Genomic DNA, 27,475 nt, shown 5'->3' with positions numbered 1-27,475 from the left:
ACTTTCAAAAGCAGATGTTCCCATTTTTCAAAAGAAGCCATTGATTTTTCAGAGTACTTCCTGATCCTCCTGAGAATGACAGCTAGTGATGAGGAAACCTCTTGGTAAAAGCCAGCGATGTAAATTTGAAACACCATTTTACATGACAGATGATAGCTATTAATTTGCGAAGAGATGTGTATGCTTTAGTGCATATGCCTGTAAGTGAAAAGTCCAACACCAGAACAGCTCAAGCTTAAGTAAAGAAATAACTGGGTGGAGGGGATACCTAGCACGCCTTGAAGGTCAATTCCTCTCTATTTTATGTGAGCTGTCCCTGGCTTGCTTGCTACCACCTGCTTCAGATTTGGGTTCCCCCCCTCAACCTTCATTACAAAAGGACAGGATCTTCTGTTTCGAAATGACCCTGAAAAGTTCAGACCAAAGCCCTTTTAAATTCCATTATCTGAAATGCAGAAATCCTCTATGAAATGCTGCCAAGCATTGCCATGGCAACATGATGTCACCCGGTGACAGAACAAGCATCGCAGCATTTAGCTGAGACCATGTTGCTTCCTCGGTGAGCAAAAAGGTGATTTTGAAACCGGAGGCCCAGCTGGGCAAAGGAACATCTGCAATCTAAACATTTCCACTCACCTTTGGGGGAAGAGAAACCGCTTTAAATTCTTGTCTCTGACCATGGGGCAGGGTCTAAATCACACAGGCAGGAGACGTGCGTTATCAAGAAGGGAGCATGAACGGAGGATAAACTGTTATCAGTCAGTATATGCCTTAAAGGCAAGCGAGAAAGGGAGAAGCTGGGAGCCCGACTCTGCAGACCAGCCGGTCCCCGGGAGTCAGGGATAAGGCACACAGCCACTGGTCGGGGACTCAGCCTCGGCAACGTGAGCGTGGCTCACCTGTCACATCACACACGACGGATGATATTTCACTATATTTAGCTATTCACATGCAATTCTGACATGCTTTAAATGCCAGCTTGTGCTTTCCCTTTGGGTGCCTGCAGGATTTTAGGCTGAGCTTTAAACTTGTGAGGGTGGATCCCTGTTACGTGGGTGCACTGCTTCACTATTGCGGGCCTCAGCCAAGAAAAACATCCCAGACAGTATGCTTTTCCCCCAAGCTTTTAATAACCTTCAGAGCAGGACAACAAGTACAGAATTGTACAACAGAACCCACAGAATCTGCTATGGGATGAGCAAAAATAAGATATTTTGGCATGGATTGGAGGTGAAGAAAACAGGGAAGGGGCTGCCGCAAGTCTTAGTAATTAGAAGTCCCACATACGAACAATTGCAGCATCCTCTGGAGAAGTTTAACTGCAGTACACATACGTTTTCCTTTTTTTTCCCATGTGTTTCTGGCTTCTTTAGTACCTCCAAATTCTGGAACCCAGAGAGGCTGCTCAGAGGTGTGAGGCAGAGCCAAAGCTGTGCTATGTTGCACTGAGGACCTTTTGTAAATGTGCATGTCGAAGTTCTCACTAGTTTTAATCTGAGTTCACAGTCCTTGAGGCATCAGTGAAACTAACACCTCATAATGAAACCCGGGCAAAACTGCAAGGCAAATGTGATTTCAATATTTACAGCAAATCTCAAGCACATTTCAAAGCTGTGAGCCAGCCCAGCTTTGTTGCGTTTTATTTGGATTTACACTGAGAACACTTGGAAAAGTTGTAATTGGGGTATTCATTTCTCCCACTTTCTTCCAAATAGGCTAGATTGCTCCACATCAGTTGTAGTATAAATAAAATGATGTTTGAATGGAGGGGAACTGTAAAATTGCATTTAGGAACACTTGAAATTGTGCAAGATTTTAAAGTATTCTTTCTTGTGCTGATGTTCTTAGGGTTTCAATTTTTCTAGAGAGATCTTAAAATATGAAATTGAAATATGTTTATTCTGGCCTTTCATAATCCTTTCTGATATGATGTGGACTTCCCAGTCCAATCTCTTCACCTCTCCCATTGCTCTTCTCCTGTTGATTTAAAACCATCTTAACTTAGCTGTATACCTCCTCACACTGGCTGAAAACTACATTCTAGGTCTCTGAGTCCAACTCCTCACTATATCATTCCACATCATACCACTCATCTTGTAGACCTACTGAGGTCTATTTTAGACTCTACTGCAGTGATTAGGAGACCTTTCCAGAATCCGATTTTTCAAATAATTAGCAATTGTCTCCTAATTTCCAATCTATGTGTATTCACAGTTTCCTGCTAAGTCCTGTTGAGTTTTCTCATCAAGGCAGATTGAAGTCAAAACCTGCTCTATCACTACTAGTCACAATCTGTCTTGCCTGACTATAACTATTTTTTATACACAATTTTGCTGCGCTACATTTTAACAAAGGCAGTCTCCTTACCTCTCTAAGAAGTGTGAGTAACTCTATGCCTGTACTTCAGCAGCAATTTTTTTGCAGCAAAACTGAGCTGTTTTCCAGAGCATACTGTAGTTCCCCACCACGACCATCTGGGATGAAGTCAATGAAGAGTAACCTGGGTTATCACAGTTTTTCACTTTGGAGGGCACTCATTTTCTTGGAAATCAATGATGATTACTCCTTACTTCTTGAGGATTTAGCTGACATCAATTGCTGCTCAGCATCTCACAAGTGCATGTTTTGTGTGAAGATACTGAACCTCGGATCAGGCACCCAACTTTAAGGATCCTTATCTGGAAACACTTGCAATGGGGATCTGGTCCTGAAGGAGTAGCTCGGATGGTATATGTACTGCTATGTTCAGTGATGGTGGAAAATGTGAAGGACTTGGGCAGCTGAGATCAGGGCTTTTACCCTGTCTAGTTCATGCTAATGGTCTGCTGCAAGTCCTATTTCACTGGTCATGTGTTAACTGTTTAGCTGCAGTCATATTTCACAAGATTGTTGAGTTAACATTACATGAATTATACACGGTTTATAAAATGATTATTTAATCAGTGGAAAATTAAGTTCATAGATGTTTTCCAAATCTGAACTAGGACATTCATCAGCAGAACTGCTAAATTTTTAATCAAGTCTGCTGTGCTTGATGTAGTTATCGTTCTAAATTGCCCTCTCTCTACTGGCCCTCTTATTGCAATATATATCTTAGCTTTATCCATTCTCATTGCTAATTGATTTTTCCAGCTCAGATTTAAGGCAGAATGACATGTCATTCGGTATTTTCATCAAAGGACAGTCTTTCTTACTTTTAACAGAAGAAATGCTTTAAATATAAGGATGAGGGATTTCAAATGCTGTCCAAAGTTCTTTGGTTCCTTTGAACCATCAAATACTTAGAGGCATCTTTTAAAAACAAACTTGTGGCAAAGGTATAAAGAGGAAAGATTTTTGCTTGTCCTGAAGATGAGGAACAATTTGAAACACTGCTGAAACCAGGACAAACACTCTGGCCTGGATTTGTTTTGGGATTTGGTTGCTTAACTCATTTCTGGAAAAGGTCTAGATGAGAAGCAATGAGTAATACAGTTTCTCCAGGTATTTAACCATCTTCCACCCCATGTAAGAGTTCTGTTGCAAATGCAATTTCCCCAGGAGGATAGTGAGTGACAAGGACAGAGCTGGGCATGGCCAGCACATGGCCAGCACATGGCCAGCAGACCTCCACATGGAGCAGACTAACTTCATGTATACTCAGCTGACAGCACTTGCCATAGAACCCAAATAGGATGTGGATGACTCAGATAGGAATTAATGTGCAATTTAATAATCTCATTTCTGAATTATAATCCTAGAAATGCTCCTAAAAACCCATCAAAAATTGGAAGCTTTTTCACAGGCACCTTCAGCTCCCAGTGCCCCTCCTCACATACTGAGAATCTCCCTGGTCTTGCAAAGGACAAGTGCAGGGGCTGTTCAGACTCTGCAAGTAAGAACAGGTGAGGTGCAAGAAGTCCCTGTATTCCCTACAGGCTGTTGGGGCTCAGTGTGTTGCCTCTTTTGCATTACATCTCTCCTTATGCTGAGTTGTACTTGAGGAGCCAGATGTGTAACAGGTCTAATACTCTGAGGTGCCTGAGTCCTCAGTTGCCTCTGGCTCCCAGCAGCTTGGGCTGCATAATGCCTGCATTTCATCTCAACATTGACAGTGCAAACTCAAGTATGTGTCTCACCTTAACACCGTGTGAGACTGTGGTTCTGGTGATGCGGTGCAGATATATGTGCGTACTTGCAGAGGGCCTGGGTGAACACACATCATGATTTAGGCCTCCCAGAGACAGCTGCTGCTACGTCATTGTCATGGCAGAAAAAGCACCAGCTGCTTAGAAAGACAGGTATGTTCACCTCCACTGCTTCGTTGGTTCTGCATTTCAGATGTTCTCACCCTATGCCAAGGAACATTATATTGTGAAGTTATCTTTTTAGCCAAATGTTTTGCGGTTCATTTATAATTTGTTTTTCAAGTTTAAGCACACTTCCTCTGTCATTATCCTGCACTTTAGACATGTGCAGTAAAAAAAAAACCCAACAACCTAAACCACACAGACCAAGAAGTCAGTCTTACTGTAATACAGCACTTAACTCCTCTGCTGTTTGGATTGCATGGCACGTGGAGGCACTGGCACTGATTCTCCAGACTGTGCTGAAGAAAATGCCAGATTTTGCACCTAGGACAGAGTAACGCCAGGCACAAGTTTAAATTGGGAGAGAAGTGGCTGAAGAGCAGCCCTGCAGAAAGGAATCTGGGGGTGCTGGTTGACAGCAGGCTCAGTACAGGTCAGCAGTGTGCTCTGGCAGCCCAGAGGGCAAACCCCATCCTGGGGTGCATCAAACACAGTATAACCAGCTGGTCAAAAGATGTGGCCGTCCTGCTGTATTCAGTATTGGTGCGGCCTCACCTTGAGTACTGTGTGCAGTTCTGGGCCCCAAAATTTAAGAAGGATGTTCAGGTACTCAAATGTGCCCAGAGGAGGGCAACAAAGCTGGTGAAAGGGCTGGAAGGAATGTCCCATGAGGAGTGGCTAAGGACTTTGGGCTTGTCTAGTTTGGAGAAAAGGATGCTGAGGGGCAACCTCATTGCTCTCTACAGCTTCCTGAGGAGGGGAAGTGGAGAAGGAGGTACCGATCTCTTCGCCCTGGTGTCCAGTGATAGGACGCATGGGAAGGGTTCAAAGTTGTGCTAGGGGAGGTTTAGACTGGACATTGGGAAGCATTTCTTTACCGAGAGGGTGGTCAAACACTAGAACAGGCTTCCTAGAGAGGTGGTTGATGCCCCAAGCCTGTCATTGTTTAAGAGGCATTTGGACAATGCCCTTAATAACATGCTTTAGCTTTTGGTCAGCCTTGAAGTGATCAGGCAGTTGGACTAGACAGTCGTTGTGGGTCCCTTCCAACTGATGTAGTCTAGTTCTATTCTGTTCTAGTCTAGTCTAGTCTAGTCCAGTCTATTCTTCTGTGCATAGTTAACACAAGTGGGCAACAGAAAGTACAGTAGCAGTTAAGAGTTTCTGAGCCACACGATATATTTGGGTAGAAAAAAGTGATATTCTGGAAGTTAGAGGTGCTGTGATGCATGTAAATTTTACTCTCAGCTTCCATCCAGATGCTCTGTACTCCTCAAGTTCTTCCATTTGTCCCCATTCGCTTAAATTTTGTATGTCTAATGTAACAAGATAGGGAAGAGATTCAATAGGACAATTGAAATCCTCTCCTGTATGCATAATCCAGCATCTGTTTTGAAACAATTCTTCTCCAGCAATATATTTTGAATACCATGTTCATTTTATGAACATATTTCTTCACAGTTTTGTTATTCATTCGGCTAATATAAAACCAGTGAAAATAAGGACCAGATGCTCAGCTGGAATAAAATTTACACCAGCTGAATATCTATCCAGACTTACAAAAACCTCCTATGGTGAAACACAGATGAAAGTGTCAAGCCACAAAATGTTATTTCATATCGCTCTGAAACCATGCAGAAAAATAAAGATCTGCATGGGTTCAATGGAGAATTATAAATAAACCTTCATTTATTCAGGATATTTCATGAACCATTTTTCATCTCCTGACAAATCTGAGATGATTTTTAGGTCTTTACCAAAACCATAATTGTCTGAGGTTTTGTAACAAAAGTTTTGCCTTGTTTTTTTTACAGATAATGGTCCGAGATTAATTTCACTGATTCTTACCCACTTACATACACTTTGAGTTTATTCCGCATGCAGGCACAGAAGAAAAAAATATATATATGTGGCGCATATATATATATATATAAAACAAATACTGCTTATTCACATCACACATCTAAGATCAGATGCACCCAAAGTACGAAAAGGTTTTCAAGTGAAATGGCTTAATCACTTCCATATTCTGCAGGTCTATTTTTGGCAATAATACTAGCCTCTGGTTTGCACATGTATTTATTTAATGACAGTCTCTGTTCCTTAAATTGCCAATTGTATTGCTGATTTTCTTTTCATGGTAATAACCCAGTTCTTTCAGACTCTTTGTATTAACTTGTCGTCAGGGTTGTTGTTTTCTGTGTTGGGGGGGGGTGTCTTCCTTTTTTCCAGGACATTGCATTCATCAAGCTGGAGAGCAGGCAGTTATTATAGAGATTTTAAATTTTTACAATTAAGCCCCACTCCTGCGAAGACTTATCCATGTTTCTTACTTTAAACACGTGATCTGTCCCACTGAGCCCAGAGGATTAACATTAAGCACATGTGTAAATCTTAGCAGTTTCAGAACCTAAATAGCATTTGTTTTTTATATTTCTGAACCTAAAGGAACTGATTTGGTGATAGACACTAAGCAGTTAGTTACTCTCAATTACAGGAGGATTCATCCTGGGGCAAAGTTCTGAGCTGGGACTTGCAAAGTCTGGGTCAAGACCTGGCTTTTCCACAGCCTCATGAAATAGCATTGAATAAATCGCTGAGGTTCAGATACCCAAAGTTCTTCAGCTTCCTAATTCCCTGGTTTGAAATTTCTCAGATTTAGGTGCCTCGATGTTCTTGCATAAGTAAACAAAAAATCTTGTAGCTGATTGCAGTGAGGCAGAGGGCTACTCCTGTAAAGAATGAAAGTGTAAATGCCCCCATCTGTCCATGGTGTTAGCACACATGTATCTATGCCTCAGTTCCTTACATGTTTAAAAAAGCCAAAGCTGGATCCAGGCAGATCTTGAGTCTTCCAGAGTAGGGCCCACTGTTTTTACATTTAAAGGTGTTTGCAGACATGGTCTTTTTACTGGTGGCACTGATTACAGTTTAGTCTAGCCACTAGGTGCTCTGGTCGTGCAGATTAATAATAAAACTGTAGATGAATAATGGTGAAATCAGTGTTTAGCTACTCTTAAACATGTGCTTGTAAGTATGTAGAAGCTATGCTCTGTATCTGTCTACATCCATATATATTCACCAGTACTGGGCTAATTATACCATTTGTATTCCGGAGAATTATGGGAGGCTACAGCAAAGTTTCCTGTGTTATCCTCACATACCTCTTCAGCTGAACATGAGTCAGAGCTGCACTGCTTATTACAATATTATTAGCATAAGTTGTTTTAGTAAAGTAGTAAATAATTCATAAGGAAATCTGCAAAAGCAAATATGTTTGCCTTTCCCCCATTTTCATTGGGTTTGAAGAGAATTGTTCACTTTCTTCAAATATTTAGTTTAGAAATGTGGTAACAGTACATTTTTTTCCACTCCAGCTGGCCTGTGTGTTTTCTCTTTTTGGACTAAAACGTTTGAAAACTTGGTGCCATAGTGAAAGCAAGGAAAGAGTACAGACAACTGAGGTTCTTAACCTCTTCTTAAAAGACAGCAGGGCACATAAGATAGAGTGGATCTCAGCTTGCAAGTACGTGGGGCCAGGTCTGCAAGGTGTTTAAACAGCTAATATCCACTGAAGTTTCATCATATGCCTACACGCTGGTTTAAATAGAAACAGTGCTGTGACACCTATGCTGCACTTGCACAAAGCGATGAAAGTCAGGGAGCAAATCCCCATTGTAATAGGCACTATAGAAATTAAAGGGAGACACTTTTCACCAGAGCATTTACAGTTTTATCCTATTTCTTTTAGTCTAATTTCTGTTGGCACTTAGTATTCCAGGCAGGCACATCGCTATGGAATAAACCCCGAAATGTCAATTTAGAAGAGGTCCGGATCCTCTAATGGAAGAATAGCCTCTCTTTTTTATAGTGTTTCAAAAGGTTATAGTCATTCCAAAGAGTAGGGATGCCTCCAGACCGCTGACTTTGACAACATAACATATGCCCAGACTGCCTGCAAGCCCCACACAGCATGTCATCCTTCTGGGAAGGAAGAGGCAAGTGGCACAAGCAAACCTTAAGCAAGCACAGTGTGAGCAGATGGTGTTAATTCCAGAGTCAACTCATGCACCTAAATTCGGTTCATCTCAGGAGGGACAAACCACAAGATGGCTGTGTGAGTTTGAACTGTCATTTGCTAGATCTGGTTTGTCCAAACAGGGATGAACCTTTGAGCTGTTGTTTGAAACATCAAGTTCAACTAAACTGGGGTTAAAGCCTGCCACAACTGAATTCAGGTCAAAGATAGAAGGTGAATTTATTCAACCAACGAGACAGCCTGTTTCAGATTGACTTTTACGTACCAAATCCTCACAGACAACAGAAACACCAAGAGTTTGGGGGAAATAGGAAAAAGTAGTTAGCTTTTTAAAAGACTTGTGTTCATATTCCACCTGAGAGGTGAGCAAGCTTCTAAATGTTACTAAAGAAAAAATAGCTCATGGGAGAGCATTTCTTAACCAAAGGGAATATTTCTATAATTTGGAGGGGTTAAAAGTTGCCAAGGAGGCCAGTAGTCAAGGGATGACTCATCTCCTCTGATTTTAGCAGGTGAGACGGTAAGCGCAGCCTAGGCTGGGTGTCCAAGCTCCCATAATGATGAATAAAGGAAAGCAAGTGTCTCCAGAGGCAATCCACCTCACCTGATACATGACTTCAGCTAGACCCACTCCTCCACATAAAGTTTCTGTCTCTTTCTGTTGACTCTGAAAGGGAACCAAAGTACTGTCTTGTTCGAGAACTTAATTTTTACATGGCTAAAGCCAAGACAAAGTATGTTTTACCCCCAGTGGAAAATTTATATCTTAATTAATAAACCAGGATTTTTTTAAATACAATTTCCCTTTGCTATGTTCTCAGCTGAAGCCTCGTGTGTGTCTGAGCCGAACTTCACAGCTTGAAATCTTTGACAGCTTCTCTTCCATTGTAAGTTTGTACAGCACCAAGCACACTGCTATCAGACAAATAAAAAGAATAATAAAACTCAATCATGCTTGTATATATAGAAGGCCAATCAATGTAAACACAGGGTTTCTCTAAACAGGAGAAAAGCGGAAGCCAGATGGCATGAAATCATTGATAGCTGTTTCATAAACTTTTCCTGCAATCAAATCTAATTGAAATAACACTAGATTGTAGGCTTTAGCAGGTGGGCAGCACACACAGCTGTTTCTGCTAGATGATTTCCAAAGAATACATACATAAAACATTTCACAGGCACTGACATACGGGGAAAAAAGGTTAGCCCAGATGGAATGCTCTCTTTCAGGCTTTGTTTCACCGACAGATTTGTGAAGCCTGCCTCTTTAAAAATATGAGCAGAAGTGTTTTTCTGGTATTGTTGAACCAATTACAGTCATATACAATGTGGTTGGGAGCTCTGGCCTGGTAATGCAGTGTCTTCAATGCCAATTCATATTTCAAGGCGAGGCAGAGCAGAGAGGGACCTCCTACTGTCCAGTTTATTGCTTTGCAGTGAGGTACGGTAAATGTAACTGAATCACCTCTGACAGATATTTCTGTTTCATAGAAATTCCCCAAGGAAAGATTCCACCAGTTTCCTCAGTAGTTTATTCCAGGCTTTCCCTGCACTAGTAGCTAGATATTTTCCTAACCTCTAATCCACTTTTTAATATAATTAGGCTAATGGCCACACATGGTCAAGGCGAGGAAACAGTTAATGTCTTTTTATGTTTTAATCTTTTACATATTGAAGGATTTATCCTGTCCTCTCTCCTCCTTCTGTTATTTTCTGCAGAGAGATATCCCATGGCAAAACTCCTGAAGGCTCACAGATGAGCTGCAAAAACCAGGTACGGCTTCCCAGAGAAGTCCAGCGTCCAAGGCGGGCTTGGCAGTGTTTCCTATGGCTGACCAGAAACCCAATTTGGAAGTTTGGGCTGAATTTTACTTTGAACTTTTGTTTGCATTGGAAACAGACTCAAAAGAAAACATGGACAAAGAAAGGAGAAATGGGAAAGACCAACTTATGTGGATCAAATGAGAGCCTGAAACGAGTGAACTGAAACACACTGTGAAGGTCCACTACCTAGTGCCTTCTGGCTAGATGACATAGTAAAGCTTCTCTTCTTCATAAAGCTTCTCTTCTTCATAAAGCTTCTATTCTTCATGATCTTTATATACATACACTATATAAATATCAACGTGGTCTTTTCTATTACTATTTGTATCAGAATCTGTGTTTTTCACACTTCAAGCATCAGAAGATGCCACAGTCTCAGTGAGAGCAATCCGGAATTGATGGCATAAGTGAACTCTTGTTTCTCTTCAGATAGTATAAATCTTTTGCCTTTTACTAAAGATTTCCATGGAGAGGAACAATTTATTTATAGCAGCCTTCCAGTACTTAAAGGTGGCCTACAGGAAAGATGGGGAGGGACCCTTTATCAGAGAGTTTAGTGACAGGATGAGGGGTAATGGTTTTAAACTGAAAGAGGGTAGATTTAGATTAGATATTAAGAAGAAATTCTTTACTGTGAGGATGGTGAGGCACTGGAACAGGTAGCCCAGAGAAGTTCTGGATGCCCCATCCCTGGAAGTGTTCAAGGCCAGGTTGGATGGGGCTTTGAGCAACCTGGTCTAGTGGAAGGTGTCCCTGCCCATGGCAGGGGGGGTTGGAACTAGATGATATTTATGGTTCCTTTCCAGCCCAAACCATTCTATGATTCTATAATTCTATGATTCTAACAATAGAATTACATGCAAACTATGGTATTTAATAATGTTGATCTCTTGGACTGCAGGAGTCTTTGTGGATGCTCCTTTGAAAATGTTAGTTCTGAGGTTAATGGCAGCCTGTCCCCAGTATATTAGAAATATATTATATACTAATAGTATATTAGTGAGGCCAGGAGTAGAGGAGGGGAGAGAAAACATCGTTACACCACTACACAGAATCGTAGTTTTAAATGCTAGGCACGATTGTGGCCACCCCAGTTCAAAAAAGAAAAGGTACAATGAAGGGCAGCAAGGAATATCAGAGGTTTGAAATGGGTTCTGTCCAAAGAGATATTAAACAGAACAGCACTTTTCAGCACAGAAAAAAAAAAAGAGTTTGTGGTTTATAAAATGATGAATGGCAAGGAGGAAGGATGGGAATGATGGCTATTATATCTCATAAGACAAGAACATGGAGGCACCAAATGAAACTATCAGACTGCAGGCTTTACACAAAAAGTACTTCTTCACATAATCCATAACTTGAAATGCCATTGCCACAGGATGCTTTGGCAGCCAAAATTATAAATAGGTTCAAGAAACATCTAGAGAAACTCATGTTATAAATATCTGCTGTGGCTGCTTAACAGAATGGTGTGGGTTAGGAAGTCCTGACCCGCAGAGGTGTCCCAGGGAGGTGCCACTCTGGGCTGACCACACCATCAGCCTCCTTAGGGTTGTTTTGCAGCTGCTGTCACGGACTGGGCATGGTGCCACACAGCCCCTTGTTCCTTCTCATGTGGTTGCAGATACAGCCTTTGGGTTACTTCAGAAACCAGCTACAGTTCTCAAGTGAAAACCCCACTCTCCTCAGAGAGAAAGCAGGAAGAAATCCTCAGTAGCCCCAAGCAACTGTTTGCAAAAGGCAGTGAGAATCAGCCCTGGGGTGATATGACTCTGCAAGAATAAATGAGTGTGAAGCAAATGCTTTCAAAAGCACCCATCTCAGCTCTGCGACAGAGAAAACAGGAACAAAAGATCCAAAAGAGACAGTTGATTCCCTGCAGGGGAGAAAACAAAGTGTTTACAAAGATGCAGAACAGTAAATCATCAAAGTGTTCTTCTGAAAATATTTCAAATGTAATGTTCATTCCTACATTTATATGGGAGGCACAATAAAGAGAGAAAAAAGATACAGCCCTTGCCTTTAAGGGCATTTGGACTAAAGCAGGTGTAGCATATCAAGCAAGAACAATAGCAAAACAACAAAGAGGAAAAGAGGAAGGAGTGCAGGAGGAGTGGGGGCACAAGGATTATATGTAAGTTTATATGATTGTTTTGGATTACTGGGAAAAATCTTCATTAGCTTGTTTATTGACTTGCTTGCTATGTCTTGACTTGCCTTAAACTGAAGTAGTTATTTCAGACTGCTGAAGGGGTCTATTTTGAGTGCGGTCTCATGAAAGTTGATTAGGGGAAGGGGTTTGTGGGAAGCAAAGGAGTGAAGACAAAAGGAGAGATGAAGATAAAGGACAATTGATGCAGAAACAGGGGGGACCTGGTGCAGACCCTAGCACTGCTTTTGATAATAGCTGGCTCTCATATAGAGCTTTTCAAGGATAGATTTTGAAGTGTTTTAAATTGAAGTCTGAATAATTTTCTTCATTTTATAACAGGACAAATAATATGCTCAAAGTCACTCAACAGAAAAAAGATGCACTGTAGCCAGGCAGAGGATTCACAGCCCCTGAATTCTAGTGCCATGCTGCCCACAAGCCACGCTGCCCCTCCATCAGCTTGGACTGTCACCCGCGACACAGAGGTGATGTATTAGAAATTAATTTATCAGCTGGTCTCTCTATAAATGATACACTGTAATACCATATCAGCCTGTTTGTAGGGAGAACTGACCTTGGTGGGAACATGTACACCAGCAGGGATTTACTGGGGGAATGAAGAGGGTTTAAGCTCTCTTCTCCTCCTCATTATTGGTACCTGATGTAAAACGGTACCCAGACATGTAACATAGTCTCAGTTAGACTGGAGACATATTAAGACAGACATGCCTGTTCAGGGCCACAGCCAGGCCACTCTCAAGGCCAGATACACAGTCTGTTCAAACAATGGTTTGCAATACACCCCAAGAGGACAGGTGATCCCCAAAGTCCAGAGGTTTACCGGCATGCTTGGATGTAAGGGAGAGAAGAAAGTGCCATGCTCACAGATCATCTGAAAAGTGCGCTCTCAATGTTATAGATGTGCCTGTATAGATACACATGACCTTTTTTTGGCATTTGAAATGCACAAATTCCGCTGACTCCCAAAGCATATAGAATAGTTCTTGACCTACAACTGTTCATAGAATCATAAAATATCTCAAGTTGGAAGGGACCTACAACTGTTGTTTGAATTATTCCAACTCTTAGCATTCTAATTACACGTTAGTTTGTACAACGAGCAGAGAAACAGTTTAATTGCACACAGTACACAATAGCATTCTTTTTTTAAAAAAATACAATTCTTTACCACAGGTGAAGTTCAAGAAATCTTTTCAAATAATGATAAAAAATCTCTGACGACAATACTTGATTGTGATCACAAACAGAGATGTTATTTATTTAACTAACCAGCTAATATCACTGGTCTTTTATTTTCCCTTCCAACTAACAATTATATCTCAAAATGTAACATTTTCAAAGAAGAAATGATGGTTTTATGTGTCTGGGCCATGCACATTTATGGTAACAGTATTACCTTAACTCATTGCCGTACTACAATGGAATTTCTGCTTGCCTGGTTCATTGCAAACCCCACTCAACAGCTGTGCTGCAGATGTAGTCACACATGTATCTGCAATTGCTGTCTCCCAACACTGTCTGGCCCTCCATACCTTAGAATATGTTCCTGTTTGTTTTTCAGAATGAAATCTTGCCTATATTACATCTACGAACTCAAAATTAGCCCAGTGTCGTTCACATGAATAGATCTACAATGAGTAGCAAGAATTACTCAAGGTACATTGCCTATACAAAAAAATTAATTTAATGGTCTAAAGGTCACTGTAACAATTTAATGTTTATATCTTTTTTACTGCTGATGCTAGTCTTAACATGGAGGAGTTTAGAGGGGTTCTTTTAATAAATGTGAAATTTAACAGCTTGAAAGATTTTGGATTACATTTGCTTTGATGTCTTGAACTAGTGGTAGGAATTTTCTCTGCTGAGCTAATTATCACATGAAATTGTTTTGAGCAACTGTATATCATCATCATCATCATCATCATCATGATTCACTGCTAATCAGAAAACAAGTGGCTGCAGCACCATACTGCAGACATGAAATGCACAAACTGTAGTACACTTATTGTATGAAGCAACAATTATTTTCCCTCTTTGTGCTTATCGAAAGGTAACTCTAATGTGTTGGCTAATGAATTCCACCCCAGCTGTGCATGATCTTATAATTACATGGTTCAGGCTCCACATCAGCTAATCAAATGGTTTCTTCAGTTCAATTTTACAATGATTCAGACCCCAACTCACTGAAGTATTCACCTAAAATCAGGTTTATTCAGTGGCCAGTGGAACCATCTTCACTTGTTTAAATGGATGGTTGAATATATACAGGATCATTCACATGCTTACTTTTAGGCAGATTCTGGCATTAGTTTGATGAATAAAGATCATACTGTGGAACCAATTGCCGTATTTGGAATTAATATATCGATTTCTGCTAGAAATTATTATTTAACATATAGTGTCAGTAGCACAAGACCGTATTTCAACACATGCAACGTATAATCTAAAAGGAAAGAAATCCAATGAATCAACTCCCTAGAGCTAATAGTCAGTAAACTATCCCATATATACATATTTCCAGTCAATAACCATTTTTTCTCTAAAATCTATGGGTTATCATATCCTTCTAGTTTCTTGTTTTTATGTTTTGTTTCCAGCAAAAGCTCGCTCTCTGCAAGAAAACACAGGAATAATGCGTATCCGTGCATCAGCCATTTAGCTGTTAACAAACAGAGATAATGGCCATTGGGAATGTAAAAGCTAGACTACTTGGCTGCTCTGACAAATGAAATCCAGGAGTAATGAGTCACACTAGATGTGATCCTTTAAAAAGAAACATTGGCAAACTCTCAGATTTTAAAATAACTTTGCTGAGATCAAGTGGAGCTGTCTTCAGCCATGATGAAAAAGCTAAAAATGAGTATCTGACTGTGCAGATAATTCCAGCAGCCTGGCAGCATTCATTTGCGAAGCAGCCTAGCCTGATAAGATGCTCGTACTGATGCTAATGCAAACTGGACGGTGAGGATACATATTGCATAATCGCTGCATACATGGCACCTTCATTCATATACTGCCGTCTGTGGTTATCAGCTTAGAGAGAAGATAATGTGCATGCCTGCGAGCCAGCCTCTGCTCCGGGTTTTGTTTTGCTCTGCATTGCTAGGCAGACCGCAGAGTGCTCACTTTCCTGAGCAAGGAAGGCCGAGCACATCCTCCCCTGCAATTTCAGCAAATTTAGTCAAAGAGAAGAGTGCAAGTATGTTACCCACCAGCAACAGTTGAAGGTGGATCCTCTTCAGAATACGCAAAAACCACAGGTCTTGAGCTGGATTTGCAAGATCTATTACTATCGATATTAACTCAAAAATCACCTGTGTGGTTTGGCTTTTTGTGTTAACGTGCTATTTGTATCCCTTAGTCAGAAGTAAAAGGCAAGATGTTCATTGAGCTTTGCATGTTTGCTCCATCTGAATGTGAACCAAACCCATCTACTGCTCTGCAATTTTTAAAAACAAACTTTCATCTGGTGCTGTTGCTGAAGGAAATGCTATTTTTCATTTCTCTGCACCACATGACAGCCCATCTCCAAGTTGTTTGTGATTCAGGTACCCCTGAAAAAATTATTAGAATAATACAATATTTCTCATCTGTCTGCAAAAATAGTGCATGTAGAAGTTCACTGCCAGAGAAAGGCCTGCTTAACTTTCTGGTTCAGCAAGAAAATCTCAAAGAAACAAAGTTCAGGGCTGTAGGAAAAAAGTCTACCTGTCATACCATATATCTTTTAGGCTTTGAGGAACCACACATTAATCAGTAGAAGCAAGGCAGTGAGCAGAAACAAACAAGGTGAAAAATCCCAGACACATTCCAGTTTTGTCACAGTGGATTTCTTACAGAGATCTCTTCAGGCAGACTTTCTTTTGACTCCTAACTAAATGATCATTGCTAGATGAAATCAAAGTTTGCACTTCAGTGCTCTGCTTTGCCAGCGTACAATACAAACCACTAACACACTGACTGAAATAATTTTATTAGGCAGCAGAGAATTTTTTAAATGCTTAAATTAGAATTGCAGCTGTTCATGCTTTTTCAGTATTATATTTTTGGGGGGGGAGGTATCAGTAAAGAAATTGGAGTCATACAATAGTGCTGGGCAGTGTTCTGTAAAATATTGGTATTTTACAGATACATCACACTACAGAAATGGATTTGGGAAACACAGAAACGAATGATGTATAAAATGTAAAGCAGAAATGTCACTGATCACTGATATAACTATTATATTCGGAAGCAGACAAAAAAACAGTTTTACTGTCAGGCAAATTTGCAGTACTTCCATTTTATCTAGGCTACTTGTGCTTTCCCAGCAGAAAATTCACATTAAATAACAATAAGCAGAGAAGAAGAGACTACACAATAGTGGAGTCTCTGTGTAAAGGTTTTATCACTGGGAGATTGGGTTACCTGAGTTATTCATTTGTTGGTATATGGCAGATATTTCAAAGAGAAGCAAAAGAAGGCATAAGCACTATTCTTAAAATGTTCCTGCATTGTTTCTTTGTACATATTTCTCTAGATTCCTTTGTTATTATGAGACCAAATGCACTGATTACAAGGGAAGAAAGACTTCATAACCAGTGCATTAACCTCCGGATGTTGTCTGTAAAGGATCTCATTCAACCCTGCTGAAATCAATAGGAGCCTCTCCTTTGATTTCATAGATTTTTAGATTTCATCCTAATTTATTAAAAATGTTTTAAAAATTTAATAGTTTAGGACATTACACAACTAGAAAGAGTTCTCTGCATGCTTTTATAAAGCCAGGAATGACCGCTCTGCATGAGTATAAGGATAACAGTATGATCACCAGCTATCAGAGTGAACATTTTAATGGCAGATCAGGAATGAATGAGTGTCTCTTATCCCTCTACTTGAGATGCTACCTGTTGCCCTCAGGGGGAAGAAGGGAGAGAGGATATATTTCCATAATGAGCGTTCTTTTCTCCGTAGGGTCCTTGCTGGATACAGATACCTTTTGGTAACTGTTTGAACTTGCTCAGCTGGCTGGAATGAGAGAAACATCCCCAGGGAAACTGATAAGCAGACTAACAGCAGAGTGAAGGTGAAATGGCCAAAAGTGCAAATTTATCAAAAGTATATGCAGTTTTTCACACGGCTTTATAATTTATCAAGGAAAAAAATGGATAGCACCATCCCATGGTGTCAGGCACAGGTTGGATGAGATAGTTCTTTTGTTTTGGTTGACAGTTTGGCAGAAATGGTCATAGATCATTATGTCTTAAGCACAGAAAAATTAGAAGTTAAGTGTAGGGCTATCTCAGCTAATGGAATACGTGCATGGTCAAAAATGAAGACAAATTCAGAATTATAGGAAATAAAAACAGAAAATAACTGAAGGAGTCATCCAGTCATTCCTCTACTCTGAGATTGGATGAGATATTCTTATGCCATTTCTGGTAGACGTTTGCCCAAACTGCTCTTAAAAATTTCTCAAGTGGGGTTTCCAATACTGTCCCGGTCTCCGTGCTCCAGTGCTTGATTATCCTTCTTGCTGGAAAGATTGTCCTTACATCCAACCTGTATTTGCCTTGCTGTAATTTAAGAGCATTTGTTCTTATCTGACAGGCAGACAAAGGGAAGAGTTCTTTCCCTTCCTCATCTAAGCTGTTTGTTATTTAAAATTCCAGTCTTTGGACCAAAAATATCCAACACCTTCATTTTTCCCCAGACGTCCCTTCTTAATCTTCATCATTCTCACTGCTGTTCTTTGGTCTCTCTCCAGCTACTCTACAACTTTCTTGTGCTCCATCACTCAGGATGGCCACAGGACACATACTGAAGACATAACCTTGCTCAGAAACATTACTGTTAGAACAGAAGAGCCACTTAATGAGTAGGCACACATGTGTTTGTTTGTCTTTTTTGCAGGCAATGGGGTTTTTTTTGGTGACTCATTTTAAACCTGAGTTCCTTTCTGCAGATCTTTTGCATTACCCTCCAGCTTTTGTGTGGTTCACTATTCCTGCAGAAAGGCAGAGGTTTGCATTTTTTGTCTTATTGAATTACATTCTATATTTTCCAGACTATTTCTCCAATTTATCAATACTGTTGTAATTCTAATCCTGTCTTGTCATACATATATTGCCCAGCTGGTGCTCTCTGTGAACTTAGTATATGTGTTCTCCACCCTGAATGAAAATCAGAAACGGAAGCATTGCATAGTGTTCAGGATAATTCCTGTAAACATCCACTCAATGTGATGGCATGAAGTGCCAGGGATGCATAACTGGAACTAGGTGAACTGTATTTCTTTCTCTAAAAGCCATGGATCCACACAAGTAAAACAAACAAATCTCTTGCGGGGAGGACTGAGAGGGCAAAAAAAGCCAGACCATGAGTTTGGGAAAGGTAAACCAGCACTCACTGATGAAAAAAGTACAGTAGGAGGACACCTCATCAGTAGGTGTTGTCCTCCCACAGCTAGCAGTGGCTACAGTGGAGCACTCCGAGTTTTCTCTGTTGCCTGTCACCTGTTGGAGCAGTTATGCTTGAAACATCTTTTGGGAAATCCTACTCAAACCCCACCATTTGTGACAGCAGCCCTTATGTTTTTCTTTGAAGCTGGGTCTTTGAGGATCTTAAAAATATCTTGGAGTCTTTCCAGATACCTGCATATCCTGAAGCATTTGTGGTGATCCCTTTCCTATACCCCACAACAACAATCTGACATAAAGGTGAGATGAATCTTCATTTTTAGGAAATGTCCTAAAAGGAGTGGGTGCTCTACCTCTGTCCTTGGCAAAGTGCCTACAGCTCTGGTTGTGGGTCAACAGATTTTTACTGGTGTCCCTCCACAATCTCTTGGCCACTTCAGCTTGAGTTATCATAGGTCCCCAAAACTGCCTCTGTGTCACTTCATCTCTGCTCATCATCTGCAGGGACTCTGATCTACTCCTAATCCCAGCAAGATCTCGCCAGTGTTTCCCACCTTTAACTGAGACACAAGAACAAAGCCTGCTCAGAGGGCTATCCGCACAGCTGGATGGAACCCCCTTTCCCACCCACATCTTTCCACAAACACGTTGCCATGTTCCCTCTGATGAAGATAACCTCTTCATCTGAGGTATGTACCATATTTTTCTTTTCATTTATTATTAAAGAGGGACAGCATAATGTAATTAAGTCAAATTTGGGGGTCACAAAACATAAGGAAAAGAAAAAAGTGGCTGTGGACATCCTGATGTATAACTACTCCAAGTAAATAGTGAGAGAGAAATATTTTAAAGATATTTGCAGTCATCTGTAGCATTGCATCCATATAGGAGACATAAATCAGCCCAGGTTTCAGAAAAGTTTACTATTTTGTCTTATGTCTGATGCTTGACTCCTTTCACTTGTTCAGTACTTGTGATTAAAACTTTTTTCCTCAGTCCTTTCCCAAATTATTTCCCACTCTCCTAAACTGAAAATAGTGCCACAAGTCATAAGATTTAGAATTTGTCCATCATATTTCAACAACACATTTTTGGATGAAATTTCAATTAAACTTTTCTTTTCCCCCATGGGAAATGCCAGTTGCCCAGAGAAAGTGCCGATATTTCACAGAAGAACAGAAAGCCTGGAACTGAAGATACTTTGATTTAGGGCAACTACTGTGTTGTCACAGACTTTCCTCATACGCCCCTTGCTCCTCCAGAAGTCAGGTAGTTTAGCTAAACACAAGGTCCCCTGTGCAGTAGTTTCTGGCTTTGAAGGTACAACCCACACCTTCACAGCTGAGGGGTCCACCATACCCTCTGGGACACTGAAGGATGATCCCACATGAGAGCCCCATCAGTGGGGCAGAAGGGGCGAGTGAAACAAGTCAGTTACAACACAAAACCAATACCGCACTGCGATGTCACAGTCAAATATTCAGCGCTTTTTTTTTTTTTTCTTTTTTTGTAGGCAAAGATCTTACTTTTCCAAAGAAAATGTCAACAATGATAACGATGTAGAAAAGACCCTCCAATTTCTGTTGAGACTAATGGTAAGTATGACAGTTGCCTACATACCATGGAGGCCGTAAAGAAAGGAAATGGCATCCCACCTTCTCACTCCTGAGTTATTTTAGATAAATAACCACATACCTCTACAAGTCATGATGGTGGAGTAGAAGTTACACTGGTTGAAAGTAGGTTTATGTGCCACAGCTGATGCTGTTCCACCTTTTGTTGGTAGTAAAGGCATCCTTGATTTTTCTTAATGTTACTCTATGAGGGAGAATATATGGAAGTCAGCAATAGGACTGTCAGTGCTGGTTATTGTAGAACCAGCATGCCATCTCTGAATAGATATATTAAATACCAACTTTTTTTTGTTCCCCCCAGGGTAATATAGCTGAAAACTTTTCATATATCAGCTGTTTACTCTTGTGGGAATACGGCAAGCACTGGTAGATTTTAGCATTCAGTGTGCCGAGCTGAGAAGTGAATTTATGCTGGTGGATATATACTGTGAAGATTCAAAGAAGTGAGACATTACTCACTCTTAGTTTGCGCCAGTAATATTAGACTATTATTCAAAAAAGGCAAAACCATATGTCTAAGCTGGTGTATCATGACAAATTAGGAGGCAGGGAGTGTGTTTGGGAGTGCTTGTTATTTTTCCTTCTAGCCGGTTTCAAAGTCTTCGTACCTTATTCTAAGAATCACAATTGAACTTTACTCCTCTCAATTCTTTCCCAAATGATTCTTCTCTGCAGAAATACAAGATACATTTTTCAGTTTTCTTTTGGGCTGACAAGTTCCTTTCGCTCTTGACAACTGATGGCACATATAACAACAACAAATCTCTAAAACAATTCTCCCACGCTCACTGTTCTGCTGACCAGCCCTTGAGGAATACAGGAGAAGAATCAAGAATACAAAGTGGTTTGGCAACATAGCAGCAACCCTGGATCCATTTGCTTCTGAGACTGTTTTACAACGTGCCCCTTGCAGGGGTTACAACAGGCCCTGTGATACCAGGACAGAGTCTCTCCAGACCTAATATTTAATTTACACAGGGTGTCTGGTCTGCATGGACCTTGGAAAACAGAGGTATCAGAGAAAGGGAGACTTTGATGACAGTGTCCCTCTGGGGGAACAAAAAAGAATATGAAGAATTCCAGCTATGATCTGGAGAATCCTACCGAGAGGAAATAGTGAAAAATAATTAAGAAGTCCTCTTGTGCCCAGAGTTCCTTTTCATACATATTTAAAGTGTTATTTATGGCTCCATCCTCTCGACTGCTGTATTTATTTACACTGGGTCTTTCAGCTGGCACTGTTTGCTATCTTGCTTAAGGTTATATCAACAGTCTGAAAGAGAAATGCATGCCAGTGTCAATGCCCCTTCTTGGCAACATATTCAGGTTTCCTTAGGATCAAGTCATCCCACAAACTTTAGTTGCTATTACTTCAGGCAAATTTTAAAGGGATCTGCCATTACACTAAAAAAGTCTCTAACATAGAACCAAATGACATTGGCAGAAATGTTGTTGAAAGCAGAAAATTAGAGATTATGCTCTGGGGTATATCTTCCTTGTTAAAGATGGAGAATATGTGAAGCGAGGATTTTTGGTTTGGGTGAAAAAGAACTATAGAGTTTTCAGTTAAAAATTCAGCACACCTTACCTCCTCAGCCTGCAGGCTGTTAAGAGTTCTGGATAGTATAGTCCAAAGGGCCAATGCCTGGACTAACGTTAGATCTCCTCACAGACAGCACCGGCAACATCACTGACAAAAAACTCGCATATGAAAAGGGTGAAACAGAAGGTGCATCCTGTCTAGTAACTGTGGTGTATTGCAGAAAACTCTGCTGGCTTGTATAGACAAAAGTAGCACAAAACCCCATGTAGAATACAACAGGTATAAAGACCCATTCAAGTTTCTTTTTGATGGGTAACCCAGGATGCAAACAAGGATTCACGTTTGCAATCACTTTTAAAAAATCACCAATATCGATAAATAATAATAAGTGAAATTTTAAAGAAAAGTAGAGTAAAGAAACACATCCTTTCCTGACTTCTGTTACTTCCCACATTAAAGATGCTTTTAAAGATTTGAATGGTTTTCATAGTGCCTTTTACAAGAGCCAAGACAAACATTATTATGTAACCTCAGTTAAAATCCTCTGCTTCCCAGGTAACTTCAGATTGCTCATGAACGTAAATCACAAAGGTTTGCGACAAAGATATCATTACCAACTGTTACTCTAAGTTTTGTTTCATGATGGGTCAGTGGCCTCAGCTTTTTTTTAAGTACCAAAGATATAGTTTAAAGAACGGTGGCTCTGTCATTTTATATTAAATATCTGCAACAGGTTTAGCAGCTGAAACTCATGGGATTATCCAGCTTTATGAACCCTGCTGAGTAAGCTGAACTAGAAGAGGGCTTTGTTTCTGATGGAAAAGGTGCCACCGTGGCCCAGCAAATCAAACACATTAGGATTTACGTTCCTGCCTCTGAGCTAAATGGTCACTTGCTGCACTACACAAACAGCAAGGAAAATACTCTTTTGGCAGATGCCCTGACCTGCATGAGTGGAAGCCTACATAAAAGCTTCTGAGAAAGGCCCGATTAAAGCTGATCACAGAGAAATTTTCCCTTGGAGACTGTTGGTGTCAGCAGTTTTGGATAATCTCTGTCATATTAGTGGCATTTGTATTGTATTAGTGATTTACATAGTTTAATACATTAAAAATGCTAGCACAATGTGAGTGGCTAACGTTTTACATCTGATATCTCTATCCCGCAACAGACTTTAAAAACCCACTATACAGAAATGATTGATATTAAAAATTTTATTCAGAAAAATAAAGCAGGAGTAAAAATCTTGGGAGTTTTAAAAAGAGCACATAAATCAAGGAAGCCTCAGATATATTTAGAAAAAACAAAGGAAACTTTTTCCATAGTTGAGCAGTACATAGGAGCACAGGCTTTTGTGAAATGGTCTGCTGATTTCTTTCACTCTTCCCAGAGCTCATAAAAGACTATGCAATATGACCTGAGCTATGGAATGGAACATACACTTATTAAATTTGCAGCTGACATGAAGCTAGGAAGGACTGCGAGTAAATTGGAGGGTAGGATTCAAATTCAAAAATCATCTTGACAGGTTGGGAGAATGGGCTGAAAAGAATACGGTGAAATTCAATAGAGACAAATGCAACTCTCGGGCAGGAATTATCAGCCGCGGGAACCGAAGATAAGTAACAACTGGTGAGGCAGCAGTTCTGTGGCCAAACAGCCAGGTTTATTGTGAACTGCAGGTGGTGGTCAGGTTGCCCCCAGGTATGCCCCAGGTTTGGTTTCAGGCAATAACCTTCTAGAAAGTTGCAGACCAGACAGAGAAGCATGGCAGAGACATGATAACAGTCAGAAGTCAAGGAAACGCGACTCTCAGATCAAAAGGGTGTAAAGAAGAGGAGGCTGAGGGGCACGATAACAGTTTTCAAGTGTGTGAAAGGTCGTTATGAAGGGATGAGGAGGAACATCTCGTGCTTATGGCCACAGAGCATAGGATGAGAAGCAACAGTTCTAAATTACAAGAAGAAACGTGTGGGTCAGACTTTATGAAAACTACTGAAAATGTTAGGGATAGAAAATCAATGGAAAGGTTTTACAGATGGAGGCCAGGGGATCTCTAATATTAGAGGTCTTTAAGGTATCATACTGTTGAAAACCAGCCTGTCCTAACAGATATCTCTCAGGAATGACTAATCTGGGGAAATGGACCAAATGTCCTCCTGATACCCTTCACAGTCATATCCTTCCGTGGAACTATGAATTACAAGAGACAATACACCTATTGAGTGGGTAACGCTGCATTACTTTAAGGGAAGGGGAGTGTGTCTCAGGGTTCGGGAAGGCAAATATTTATCAGTGACTTTTGAATGATGCACAATGATTTAGGAGTGCATAATACCAGAACTTCTGGCATCCTTTCATCACTCGCTCTGCAGTCATTCCCTCTGTGAAAATAACCCAGTTGCTTAGTCTCTTGGTATCAATCCTCTATCTGTTAAATAGCTATAACTCAGTGCTATCATGAGGCTATGAGTTAATGAATGCTTATACTGCATACAGAAAATTCTAGATGAAGGGGATATAAAACTGCAAGTAATGATCCCTTATTTATTATTGCCATGGTTCAATAAATGCTAGTTGGTTCCAGTTTTCTTAGGTAGCAGTGGTTCCTTTACATTAAGAATCTGAATTTTGGAGGAAGTTGCAAATGAAATCCAACCCTTTTTGAACTTTAGAAAAAAATGTCATCAGCATTATGATTTCCAGGCTGCTGCATGAAACATTTTGTTTGCAAGGATTAGCAGCATGTAGACCAGAGAGCTGGAGATCCCTGACCTCTGCAACGATGGAGCCATAACTCCTTACTTGTCAGCTGCCTCCTCTCCTGTAACAACCTTCCACCCACAGCAAACACAAGCCACAGTGCACGTTTGAGTAGCTGTGATCTGTGCTGCATTGTCAGGAGCTCCCAACCCATGAGAATTAAAAGGCAGTGTGATCTCGTCCTCGCCACCTCACAGAGTGGTCTTGTGAGCCCCAACATCACCCCATCATTCTGCTATCCAGCAGATCTCTGCATTGCACACTTATTATCAACAGTAGTGTTTTGTCACCTGCAAGAGTTGTGTTCACTCCATAGATTCAAATACGGTCATGACCATGACACAGATAAAACTGTTTATTTTCTTTAGCTGTCAGTCTTAAGGCTGTAAATGTACTTGCAATTTGTATTACATATGATTCACAGCTCAGTTACTTTTGTGATATTTATAGCTAGAAAGCCTTGACCTTTAAAGGAAACAAAACCAGACAGAAACCTGAGACAGGGTCCAAGTTGGCACCCATGTGCTTTGACAGAGAAAGTGATGCTTTGGCCTTCCTGAAGCTGAAATCCAGAGTACTGAGGCAGGTTCCTCAGCTCCTTACACAGTGTTTAAGAAGAATAAGGTACATCATAGAAATCTTCATACTAATCTGCACTTTCTGCAAGGGAAATGCCTAAGGCTGACACACTGAACAGGGAATTGCCTGTAACTATTCACCAGGAAAATTCTGGGAATAGAGTCATCTCCTCAATAAAGCCCTTTTCAGGTGCCTGCACCTATTCAAAATTCATTAAAGCAAAGAGCCTGTGACCTTTCCTAAAAGAAGCTGAATGGAAATGGCTTACTATTTTTTTTTTTTTTTTTTTGTGAGCATGAGTAGTGACAATATTCCTTTTTTTTTTTTATTACCTCAGGGCAGCCTCGTGCTGATGTGCAAGTGAGGCTGTGATACCAAGGTAGCACAGGGTAGCCTCCTCTCCCATCACCAACACAGAGCATAACTATTCCCAACCCCTCTTTCACCTAAAGTTATGCCTCTGTGTTACTCTAGCAATCTAAGAGGACCCCCTCTGAGCAGGAAACATGCCTAATGCTGGCTTGGCTTAACTTCTAGGTTGCTAATGCAAACAATATGTAATAATGGTCAGCTGGTTAAAAGCAGGATGGTTGCTTTCTAGCAGAGGGTGGAGGGCCTGAGACCACTGTTCTCCTAGCCAACCTCTCCCATAGCATTCTTGCAGATAATGTACTCTTGAACCTACTGAGAGTAGTTAGAGGGTAAGTAGCCTAGATTCTGTCTCCAAGTCCACCACCTCCCTAAGTATCAGGTCAAAACATCCTCTAAGATGGAGATGTCTCTGCATTTTTTGCTCAAGTGTGCAGAAAAATATTCAAAACTTTTAGTCAAAATGTCGGGTGTATTTTCAGGGGAATCCAATTTGATATGCCTGTAGCCAGAGTCTCAGTGGAGAAACACATTAATCTGGTTTCTGGACCGTGATGAATTTAGTTATGATGGATATGCTGTGTCACAGACCGTCAGGACTGAGGTGCTTCTGGGCATGAGCTCAAGAGAGCTCTGGATGCCCAGCAGACGGCAAGTGGGTGTCCATGACTTCCAATCTCCTTCAGGGATAAGTAGCAACTGAAGGGAGGACTAAAGGCCACAGTTTTATAACTTAGACACTTGTGTTAGACCCACACCTGATTTTATGCAGCCAAATCTTTATTGAATCTGCTCCTAGTTGCTTACATTTAATTATCTTTGTTTGTCAGAATGGGAAATCAAAGCAAAGGTGGGTAAGCAGTTTTCCCAAGCCAAAGTATTCAGACAAGCAGCTCCTGAAGTCTGTCTGAGCCAAGCAAGAGTCATTGGATTTAGGTTTCTCATTTAAGGATTTAGACCTAAGAAACTTGATTAACAAAGCTCAGAATAGTCAAGAAGCTCCTGACTCATGGCCCAGCATCCTGCTACCCCGCTGCTACCACTGTTCACATCCGTACAAGGGAGAAGGAAAATCACTCCCATGGACCCTTTGTAGGAATTTGAGCTATTAGAGCACTTTCACTACTTAATTTCCAGGAGCAGGCACTGAAATTAAAGCAGAAACAAAAACCTGCCCTTACTTATGTGATTCCCATGAGAAAGCAACTGGTTCCCCATGGTCTTCCTTACATGGATTGCACATGACAATACCAACACACACAAATTTAGTAGATGCTTAGTATTTCCTCTTTCAGGAAATTAATTTTTCATAAGTTATTATAAATTATTTTATTGAAACAACCCTTAAATATTTTCCCTGTAGTGCCCCCGCCTTCATCACTTTCTTTCGCCTGAGCACTTTGCTCTTAGCCCATGAATAATGAAACTGAGCAATTACATATAAGCAATGCCTCCTGCTGCAAAGCCCAGAAACTAATCCAATGGCGCTTTTCTCTTTTACTTTTGAAAGTCTTGGCATCCCTGAGAGGAAGAAGGTGATACTTGCCCTTAGTAATCTGGGTAAAAGGCACAGTGGACATTTCACACTGCTCCATTTGCTCATTTTGTTTAACCTTGTAAAAATTTTATAGTAGCCTAATGGGGTTGAAAAACCCTTGGATTTCCAAATTTTTTTACCCACTGATATTGTAGTTACTAATGAGGAAATGTCAGCATTTATTTATGGTACCACAACACTATATGGTTCCTTCATGAGCTGTATAATTCTGATACTTTTCACCTCATTTAAAAACTTGTTTCAAAGAGACCTTGGATGTATTTTGCAGAGCTGCAGTTGTGAATACGGAGGTGAATCTACTGACAC

At 40.6% G+C, this 27,475-nt stretch overlaps 1 non-coding gene across 1 annotated transcript; it reads left to right on the top strand.

Moving 5' to 3' along the window:
* The first annotated feature begins 10,569 nt into the window (after positions 1–10,569).
* On the top strand, positions 10,570–10,635 carry LOC128139105 (U5 spliceosomal RNA). The gene has a single exon (XR_008234221.1). It is a non-coding gene; the product is annotated as a U5 spliceosomal RNA (small nuclear RNA).
* Positions 10,636–27,475: the final 16,840 nt, after the last annotated feature.

The sequence above is a fragment of the Harpia harpyja genome, chromosome 2, assembly GCF_026419915.1.
Source record: "Harpia harpyja isolate bHarHar1 chromosome 2, bHarHar1 primary haplotype, whole genome shotgun sequence".
Classification (NCBI taxonomy): Eukaryota; Metazoa; Chordata; class Aves; order Accipitriformes; family Accipitridae; genus Harpia; species Harpia harpyja.
Note: the sequence above shows the minus strand (reverse complement) of the source record. Positions and strands in the feature narration are given on the sequence as shown.